Genomic DNA, 11,655 nt, shown 5'->3' with positions numbered 1-11,655 from the left:
AACTATATACAAGATTTTAGTAATGAGAACGGTATCATTAGCAGTAATCAGCATGGATTCATAAAGAATCGTTCATGCCAAACCAATCTACTAACCTTCTATGAGGAGGTGAGTTGCCATCTAGATAAAGGAAGGCCCATAGATGTGGTGTATCTGGATTTTGCAAAAGCATTTGACACAGTTCCCCATAAACATTTATTGTACAAAATAAGGTCCGTTGGCATGGACCATAGGGTGAGTACATGGATTGAAAACTGGCCAGAAGGGCGAGTTCAGAGGGTGGTGATAAATGGGGAGTACTCAGAATGGTCAGGGGTGGGTAGTGGGGTTCCCCAGGGTTCTGTGCTGGGACCAATCCTATTTAGTTTGTTCATAAACGACCTGGAGGATGGGATAAACAATTCAATCTCTGTATTTGCAGATGATACTAAGCTAAGCAGGGCAATAACTTCTCCGCAGGATGTGGAAACCTTGCAAAAAGATCTGAACAAATTAATGGGGTGGGCAACTACATGGCAGATGAGGTTTAATGTAGAAAAATGTAAAATAATGCATTTGGGTGGCAAAAATATGAATGCAATCTATACACTGGGGGGAGAACCTCTGCTGGAATCTAGGATGGAAAAGGACCTGGGGGTCCTAGTAGATGATAGGCTCAGCAATGGCATGCAATGCCAAGCTGCTGCTAACAAAGCAAACAGAATATTGGCATTCATTAAAAAGGGGATCAACTCCAGAGATAAAACGATAATTCTCCCACTCTACAAGACTCTGGTCCAGCCGCACCTGAAGTATGCTGTCCAGTTCTGGGCACCAGTCCTCAGGAAGGATGTACTGGAAATTGAGCGAGTGCAAAGAAGGGCAACAAAGCTAATAAAGGGTCTGGAGGATCTTAGTTATGAGGAAAGGTTGCGAACACTGAACTTATTCTCTCTGGAGAAGAGACGCTTGAGAGGGGATATGATTTCAATATACAAATACCGTACTGGTGACCCTACAATAGAAATAAAACTTTTTCGCAGAAGAGAGTTTAGCAAGACTCGTGGCCACTCATTAAAATTAGAATAAACGAGGGTACGTAGGGTTCTTTACTGTAAGAGAGGCAAGGATGTGGAATTCCCTTCCACAGGCAGTGGTCTCAGCGGGGAGCATCGATAGTTTCAAGAAACTATTAGATAAGCACCTAAATGAACACAACATACAGGGATATACAATGTAATACTGACACATATTCACAGATAGGTTGGACTTGATGGACTTGTGTCTTTTTTCAACCTCGCCTACTATGTAACACACTCACTCACTGTGTTCAGTCATAACTGAAACATAGTAAACTGTGTTTACTATGCTTCAGTTTGTGAATGAACAGGAAGCCACTCAGAATTTCCCATTCATTCAATGTCTAGTGCATCAGAGGCTGCAGAGAGAAGCATGTGTGTTTGAAATTTGGGGTGCACAACCTAATGCAATAGGTTGTGCACAACTATGAGTAACACCTACAGGACACCCACAGCATGTAATTGGAGAGTAGAAGGAGAAGCAGCAAACTGAGAAGTTCATCTCTCTGTTACCCTGCTCTCTCCTTTGTCTACTTGTCTACTATACCACCCCGGTATTATTTTTTTTTTTTTCTTTATACTTATAATAAATGAAAAAAAAATAATCTGCAATTAAAGCAGTTAAAATGACCTTTGCCTACAGCAAATTTATGTGTTTTTTTTCCGCAGTTTGCTACTTTACTTTGTATAGGAGCAGTAATGCTTTGTACTGTGATAGGCAATAATGTGCATAATAAAATCATGTTTTACAAAATGTTTGTATATTGTTGCCTTGGTACAAAAAAAACATGTAGACATGTAACAATGGGACATAATTCCTCCCAATGACCACAACCATGGGGCACTATTTCTCCCACTGATACTAATGATGGGGCACTTTTACTCACACTGATACCAACGATGGGCACATTTACTCACAATCATACCAATGTTTGGGCACTTTTCCTCACACTGATACCAATGATGGGCACTTTTTCTCACACGGATTCCAGTGATGGTTACTTTACCTCACAATCATACCAATGATGGGGCACTTTTCCTCACACTGATACCAATGATGGGGCACGTTTCCTCACAATGATACCAATGATGGGCATTTCTTCTCACACTCATACCAATGATGGTACACTTTTTCTCACAGTGATACCAATGATGGGGCACTTTTCCTCACACTGATATCAATGACGGGGCACTTTTACTCACACTGATGGCAATGATGGGGCACTCATTTCAGGAAGGTGGCACTCCGCACGCCTCACCCCCCCCACGCCTCCCGCCCCCCATGTGGGCTTGGCTTAAATTGCTTTACATATTGGACGTGGCTTAAAGGGCTTAAAAGTCTGAGATGGCTTACATAGTGCAGAATGCAGTAATGTTAACTAGGGAATGTACAGTGTGGAGTGTCTGGCGGTGGGTAGTATGTACAGGAGAGGAGTATGGAGTGAATGGAGGTGGGTAGTATGTGCAGGATGATGTCAGTAGGGCAGTGGATGGTGTCAGTAGTTTATTTTTTTACAATTCAATTTTTTTGTATTTTTTTTTTTCATTTTTTTCAAAATGATTTTTCGGGGCCAGTGGATGGTGTCATTAGGGCAATGGACAGTGTCAGATTTTTTTAAAAATTTTTTTTACAATTTTAATTTTTTATTTATTTTCACAATTTTATTTTGTATTTTTTGTTTTTCACAATGATTGGGGTGAGGGAGGGGGTAGTGGACAGTTTCAGAAGAGCAGTGGACGGTGTCAGTGTTTTTTTGTTTTTAATATTTTGTTATTTTTTACAGATTTTGTTTATTATTTTATTTTATTAAATCATTTTTAAAATATTTTTTCACAGTGCTTCTGGGGAAGAGGGTATTTGGCAGTGGACGGTGTTAGTAGGGCAGTGGATGGTGTCAGTAGAGCAGTGGACGGTGTCAGTAAGGCAGTGGATGGTGTCAGTAGTTTTTTTTATTTTCATGTATTGATTTTATATAATTTAATTTGTTTTTAATATTTTTCACAATGCTTTTTGGGGGGAGGGGGTTGGGGCGGTGAACAGTGTTGGTAGGGAAAGGGGGAGTGGTCTCAGTCATTTTTTATTTTATATATATATATATATATATATATATATATATATATATATATATATATATATATATATATATTTTTACAATTTCATTTTTATTATTTTTTTTACAATTTCATTTTTTAATATTTATTGTTTTTTTTTCTTATCAGCCCTATTGGGGGTGGGGGCTTTGGTGAGATATCAGGGGTCTAAGCAGACTCCTGATATCGCCCCTTTGAGACAGAGAAAGAGGCTGAGGACACAGATTCTCCAATCCCTTTCTCTGCATTGAAGATACATGGAGAGGAGACACGGCATAGTAATCACAGTTTACTCTGCTCAGTTTTCACAGGACAAAAAAAAAAAGGAAGAAGAAACCAACCAATAAGGAAATCCTGACAGCTTTTACCACATCCCAATTATGATTAGCAAAAAGGAAGGGGGTGCCCCAAGGGGATGGTGTGGGTAGAGGGTGGACAGGATATTGGCAATAGAATCATAGAAGATGTATATAAAAATATAAATGTTATTGGATAAACATATACAAAATAGAATAGAATATACAATAAACTTCTAAAATCATGAAATTGAAAAACATGTACAATAGAAATCAGCAGCTAATTGGATATTGAGAGCACACAACATTACTAGACTGGAAGTCGATTGAATATGGTGGTCACAACAAGTCCCAACATGTTTCGGCAAGAGAGAAAAGCCAAAAGGCTAAACAGACTCTGTATTCATTTCCTTCTTCAGGGGTTAGATGGAAGCATGCTGGTAACATTCTATTGAAAAAAAGGGGAGTGTATAAAAAAGTACATAGGTAGCAAATCTTAGTATAGTTAGTTATAAATCAATGTATATAAATATAGCGATTAATTTCAGCACTGGCAGAAAAAACGGGGAAAGGGGAGATATTTGCAAAAATGGATCAAAGTACTCACAAGACATATATTCCTAGACAGTGTTGCACAGCATTATTCGGATAGATGGTCCCTCATGCCTCAGACAGAAAGCTAAAATCTCATGGCAATATTCAGCAGATGAAAGCACCAAGTCGCATGGTACGGTGCAGTGCATTTTAAAAATATTTTTTGCATTGTTTAGGGCATTTTTCAGGACAGGAGAGAAGCCAAGTATTTTAGATATATTTCCTACCTTAGACAACTGTTTAATAGCCAAGTGTCTGCAATTGCATGGATACCAAGGCTGTGCAGCAAGTAATTGACTGCAACATGCCAGGTATAAATAGATGGGAGGGTGGGAGTGGCTGGGATGAATTCCCTATAAGGTTAAACACCTGTTGCAGAAGGCTGGCCGATGAACCGAGCGAACCTAGAAATGGCGCGCACGGACATCTGTCGCTTAATGGTTGAATAACGAGTGTCTGAGGTGGGCGGTCCCTCGGCCAGAGGGGCACCCAGCGTCACCACGTAGAAAATGCGGTGACGTCAGGCGTCGACAAGGCCGCCAACACAGAAAGAGGGCGGCAACTGCTGGCAAGGTGACGACCAGCCACTGCGCATATGCAGGGCACAGAAGTGCTCCGGCAGGTGTGCAAGGCGCTGCAGCCCAATGGGAAACGGCCTCCAGACTGACAAAGCAAAGAACTGGAGGCCCCCGTGTGCCGGGGTACGCCGATAAGCCACAGACAGCTGGGATGCATAAATATTAAACACAACAGCCAAACCTATGCTAACTGTAAACAAATGTGGAAATATGCTTAAGGTAATAATTTATACCAAACGCAGCATCGGTTAAAACAATAAGCGATGAAGCTGGAGACTGAGGCATGAAGTTCATGTTTACATCTGAGTAACGTTCAAGCTGAGAATGCTGTAAGAAAAAATAAATAAATAAAAAATAAACCATTCATAAAGATATGGGTGAATGCAAGGAAACCATAAATATGCAAATAATAAATAGTACATAGAATGAATTGTAAGCATCATAATATGAAATGCATGGACCTAAACCGGCCAATCCTGCCATATAAAACATAATAGACACATTTGAACAGGAGCAAGTCAGAAGGAGAATTTATAGCAAAGTGAGGAGAGAGGGGGGCATAGATATAGAGATCTTTATCAAATCATCCTGTTGCATATCCTGGCAGGAAGGGTTTAAGATTGAAGGCCTCATTCAGGCCAGGTGGTTGGGTGGCATTGAGGTTAAATATCCATCTTAGCTCACGCTGCAAAAGATATTTATTGAGGTCTCCCCCTCGGGGGCTAGGGTGCAAACGGTCTAAAACTACAACTGAGATTTTTGGACAGTTGCCATTGTGTGTCTGCGCAACGTGTCTACCTTATGGGCCACTCAGGGTTACTGCTTTGCATTGCCTTAATGTGTTGGTACAATCTTTGCCATAGCTTTTTAATAGTTTTCCCTATGAAAAAACAGTTGCAACTGCAGAGTATAAGGTAGACTACCCCTGCAGTTTGACAATTTGAGTAATTTTGGGAAGAAACCGCGTACCTTTAGGTAAATATGTGATCTTTGCAGGATTCATGTACTTACAATTCATGTTCTTACTTACAGGATCCACATGGGAAGGTTCCCATTGTTTTACAAGGGTCACCTCGATTGGAACCTCGAAATTTGCTTCTAACAAGACAGTCCCCGTTCAAGTAAGCGTCTCTTGAGGTTGTTGGCCTCATGTTTGAAGTCCTCCGGGCTAGAGCAATTCCGTTTGATCCGTAAGTATTGGCCGCAGGGGATGGAATTAACAAGGGGTCTGGGATGAAAGCTGGACGAATGTAGGATTGTGTTGCCTTAAGTAGACTTCCTAAAAAGTCTACACGACAACATATTGGTATTATTTTTGAATATCTCGACATCCAGGAAAGTAATCCCTGAAGTGTCAGGGCAAATCGTGAATTTAAGTTTGAATTCATTCACGTTCAGTGCCAACAAAAATTCGTCCAGCAAATATTGGGGTCCGTCCCAAACGACGAAGATGTAATCTATGTACCCGTGCCACATAATAATGTGGCACAGGTACACAGAGAGACCATCGTCGCCGAAGACAGCCCATTCCCATTCCCCCAGGTACAGGTTAGCGTAGCCAGCAAGTGCCCCTGGCTACTCCCTGTACCTGGAGGAAAAAGCTATCATCAAACAGAAAAATATTGTGTTTTAGTATGAAGTCCAATGACATCAATATAAAGTCATTGAATGAGACTTCAAGATGGCTCGTTTGGGATAGCACCCTGCGGATGCAGGAAAGCCCTTTTGAATGTGGAATTGAGCTGTAGAGGGCTTCTACATCAATGCTTGCAAGGATGCATGTTTCAGAGACTTGTATACCCTCAATAATTTGGAGAAGATGGATGGTATCACGGATGTATGATGGTATTGTCAAAACAAATGGTCTGATATGTTCGTCTATTAATCGAGAGAGATTTTCGGTGATGGCACCATTGCCGGAGCGTATCGGTCTGCCCGGGGGGGTTTGAAGCATTCTTGTGCACCTTAGGCAGTGCATAGAAGGTTGGCACTATAGGTTATGGGATTTGGATAAAATCCCAAGTTTGTTTGGAGATAACTTTGATTTCATACGCAGCATCTACAAATAAGTAAAATTGTTTGTTGAATTCATCCACAATGTGAGACCCAACAGGGCGATACCACTCTCGGTTGGTTAAGATGTTAGTACACATTTGACTATAGTGCTCGTTGTCCATAAGGACAATGTTGCCCCCCTTGCCATTGGACTTAATCGTAATCGCATGGTTGTTGGACAAATTCTGCAAGGGTATCTTTTCATTTTTGGTAAGATTGCCTAATTGTACCGGTGTGGGCTCCAAAAATTTAATTTCCTGGCAGGCCATTTTCAAGAAAGTGGCCACACCATGATTCGAGCTGGGAGCAGGATAAAGAGAGGAGTTTTTTTTTAAAAAGAGGATTTGGTAGATGGTGGCTCCTTAGGGGGATTCTTGTTGGGGTACTGAAGAGATTCCAAATCGATTGTATCGATTAGGTCTAACGGTTCGTTTTCCTCTAATAGAGAGTTCAGGTTGTCTAAGGCCTCACTGAATGTGCGGCAGCCTTCAGTTCCTGAGCTCTCCTTTTCAAACATACTTAGTAGAACTTTTCGTGTAAACAAATGTAAGTCCTTAATGACTGTGAATTTACCTAATTTGTTGTTAGGACAGAAAGAAAGACCTTTTGAAAGGACTGACGTTTCATCTGGAGTGAGGATATGTGAGGAAAGATAATGTTAAGTTGTGACAGGGAAGGTTGGGGGGTCAGGATGGTGTTGGTGTCTGAAGGGGTTTCCGTGATTCTTGGGGAAAAAATATAAGAGGAATTTTGGGTGTTGTAGAGGTGGACAAAGGAGTGGCCTCGGCCGCTGCTGGCTCCACAACGTCGCCACCATCAGAGGTTGTTGGCATCACGGCGCCTGGAGCCGCTGTGGGTGGGGAACGTGTTCGATGTGTGGGGGGTCGTTGTTTTTTGGTGGTAGTCATGGAAGGAGAGGTCGTTTAGAGGAGACATGGGAAGTATTGGATGACATAGAGGATGTGTCAGAGAAATCTGACTGTGCGGGATAATGTTTGGCGTTACGTTGGAAACCTCTACCAGCAGTTTTCTGGGACCACTTGTAAGCTCTTCCCTCTTGAAACGTTTGTCTATCCCTTAAGTATTTGAATTCTTTTTTAGCCAAAGTAGACTTATTGAAAAGCTCTATATGGGTTTTGAGTTTGTTGTATAATTCCTGAAAAGAGGAATGGGTCTGTATAAGGTTTAATTGGTTAGTAAATTGAATCAATATTACTATTTATATCAATTAGTCGTGTCTGATTCTCCTCTGTTAGGAGTTTCATCATCCCCTTAGAGCAGAATTTGAGGTTTGAGTTTTCACAGTACACAGCAGCGATTTTGCTCACTTTGTCCAAAACATAACAGGAAGGGGTCAGTCGATAAATGACAATATTACCGGCCCCTTCCTCCGCTCTCCATCCTGACACATTCCCTCCCTCGCAGCGGGGGACAAGTGGGGCTGCAGAAGGACAGCGTGTTGGAGGAGAATGGAGGAGGGCGGAGGAGGGTGGAGGAGGAGGACAGTGGGCCAGAGGAGAACAGAGGAGGACACGAGGACATGCCACTGCCGCACATGATCAGCCCTGCAGCGGGGAGATTGCAGGGCACTCGCGGGTGTCTGAGAGCCCGCTACCAAATGCGGAAGACTCCCCCACCTCGCTGGAGACCTGGGATGTCTGCACTTTTCCTTACACTGATACCAGTGATGGGTATTTTTACTCACACTCATACCAATGGTGGTACACTTTTCCTCACAGTGATACCAATGATGGGGCACTTTTCCTTACACTGATACCAGTGATGAGGCACTTTTCCTCATACTGATACCACTAATGGGGCATTTTTCCTCACATAAATGGAGTATAGGAGCTAGAAAATTGGACTTTAGAGGCACACAAGTAGTTAGACTATAAAAGATAAAAATAGTTTTGTTTTATTAAGTTTAAATTACAAAATTGAAGATAAATACTATAACTGTTACATTTTCCATATGAGGATATTATGTATTTGATATTTCCCACCCTACATGCAATTTGGAACCCCACTTGTTATACATGTAATATTATAATCAAACATTCAAACAGTAAAAAATGGAGAACAAATTCCCAAATCAGGGTTACGATTTATGAATGTAAGAAGAAGAGTTGTGGGTTAAATTGCAGATCCGGGTAGGTTTTCTCTTAGTTGCTCGACATGTTGCGCGTCTAAATAACGCTTCTTCATGCAATTTGGAACCCCACTTGTTATACATGTAATATTATAATCAAACAGTAAAAAATGGAGAACAAATTCCCAATTCAGGGTTAAGATTTATGAATGTAAGAAGAAGAGTTGTGGGTTAAATTGCAGATCAGGGTAGGTTTTCTCTTAGTTGCTCGACATGTTGCGCGTCTAAATAACGCTTCATCAGGAGCTAAAGATAGTTCTGCTGAATATATGTAAAATACATTAATAAGTACATATGCAATATAGACACAAAATATATTTTAAAATATAATACCAAACATTTAATAGGAGATAAAGTATGTTCCGACCGAATATAATGATCACATGGAAAAACCCCATAAAGGAAATGTTCACCCGGGGGCAGACGGTAAAGCCAAGTAACTGGGGAAGCTATTATAAAGTATATATGGTATACATATACATCTGTATAAAAGTGTCGATTCAAATAGCCTGCTATAAGTTAAAATAAATTAGTGGTGTCTATACACAGCTTACCCAATATGGTCAGGCATAATAGGAAGGATGTAGGTGTAGTATTGCAACTGATAGGATGAGTAGTCGCTGGGTTGTATTAAAAGATTAGTAATATATGCAGAGCGATGTGGGAGCACCAATATGGCCACAGTTCCCAATGTAAAGATAGGCGCCAGTAGAAAGCCTTTTAGGTAGCAGTGGCTTAAAGAAGCCAATATTTCTAACATAAAAAACATAGAGATATAATGTAATATTATCTTAATATTGACATGCCTACAATGGTTTCAACATATAAAAAATTCCAAATGTATATAATGGGCTATGATAATGGCTTACCTAGAGTTCGTTTGGGAAAACTATAGGATGTGGGGCAGCTACCTCTGATGGAACAGTGTCCGCTGATCATAAGGGGCAGCTGTGTATCCTTAAATAGCCGCCCCCACCGGAAACGCCGACAGCCTGGAAGGGCTCGGCACTTCTCGGTCCGACTGCCGGCTGCTGCGCATGTGCCGAAAGACGCCGCCAACACAGCGGCGGCCGGCCATTGCGAACACAGCAAGGCGGGGATTCGGAAAGACCCGACGGCTATTTTAAGAAAATACATCAGTACGCACCCGGAAATTGTATTTAGATGCACTAACTCACCTAGAGACAGACTTGTGTCCAGCCATTATACGGCTCATAATTCATCCATACCCAAACTACCATTAGGGACATCGCCCTGTGGCAACTGTGCTTTCTGCCCTTGGATATTACCTGGATGCCAAGTCTTACTCCCTAATGGTGAGGTTCACTACCCTAAATTTTCGGCCACATGCAGTACACAAGGCGTGATATACCTTATGACCTGTGTCTGTGGAGCCTTCTATGTAGGGAAGACAGCCAGACAGCTGAGACAGAGAATTAATGATCACATATACTATTCGGAAAATGGCAAAATGCTCACTCCCATTAGTCGACACCTCGATTTGTACCATCGGTTTGATACCTCCTCTGTCTCTTTTGCTGTTCTGGCCGTCATCCCCAAGAACCCTAGAGGGGGCGAGTGGGATAAATTCATAATACAAAAGGAGACTTTATGGATTGAGCGCCTAAGCACCAGGACTCAATGAGACCCAATCCTATAAACCCTTTCTTTGAATGTTCCACATTTAATATCTAAGGACCCCCACCAATATATACACTGAAAGCATTACAATGCCTAGTTCAAAGATACTCAGATTAGATATTGACATTTTTCCAGCTTTCAATATTTAAAGATGATTGTCATAACTTATAAACTTACTGTCATCTTATGTAGTCACAAATTTGGATACCAATATATTTGTCAAATATTATGTAATTCTTTATAAATATAGTCAAATTGTAATTCTTTATACCTTGCATTTTTGTAAACTGTCTTATTTCACTTTTTCCCTCCCTATTCATGGTCCCATGGTATATCCCCCTGGTTGTGGTCGCTTGGCTGCTTTCATGGATCTTGGCCAGTAAACTTGACTGGATAGTGCCGCACATACAGTCCTCTCCTCCGACCAGATGTGTGGCGATTGACGGGGACACGGGGACCCTTCGGCCCCCTGCCCAGTCCCTGCCTCTGCTGCTGTTGTATTGGCCAAGCGTCGCCGCGCGAGTGAGTCCGTCCGGCACATGTGCAGTAGCCGATGGGTCTTTCCGAATCCCCGCCTTGCTGCGTTCGCATTGTCCGCCCGCCGCTGTGTCGGCGGCACCTTTCGGCACATGCACAGCAGCCGGCAGTCGGACCGAGAAGCGCTGAACCTATCCAGGCTGTCGGCGTTTCCGGTGGGGGCGGCTATTTAAGGATACACAGCTGCCCCTTATGATCAGTGGATGCTGTTCCATCAGAGGGAGCTGCACCACATCCCATAGTTTTCCCAAACGAACTCTAGGTAAACCATTATCATAGCCCATTATATACATCTGGAATTTTTTATACGTTGAAACCATTGTAGGCATGTCAATATTAAGATAATATTACATTATATCTCTATGTTTTTTATGTTAGAAATATTGGCTTCTTTAAGCCACTGCTACCTAAAAGGCTTTCTACTGGCACCTATCTTCACATTGGGAACTGTGGCCATATTGGTGCGCCCGCAACGCTCTGCATATATTACTAATCTTTTAATACAGCCCAGCGACTGCTCATCCTATCAGTTGCAATACTACACCTACATCCTTCCTATTATGTCTGACCATATTGGGTAAGCTGTGTATTTTAACATATAGCAGGCTATTTGCATCGACACTTTTATACAGATGTATATGTATACCATATATACT

Source organism: Aquarana catesbeiana, linkage group LG03 (assembly GCF_042186555.1).
Source record: "Aquarana catesbeiana isolate 2022-GZ linkage group LG03, ASM4218655v1, whole genome shotgun sequence".
Lineage (NCBI taxonomy): Eukaryota > Metazoa > Chordata > Amphibia > Anura > Ranidae > Aquarana > Aquarana catesbeiana.
This window is presented reverse-complemented; position numbering follows the sequence as displayed.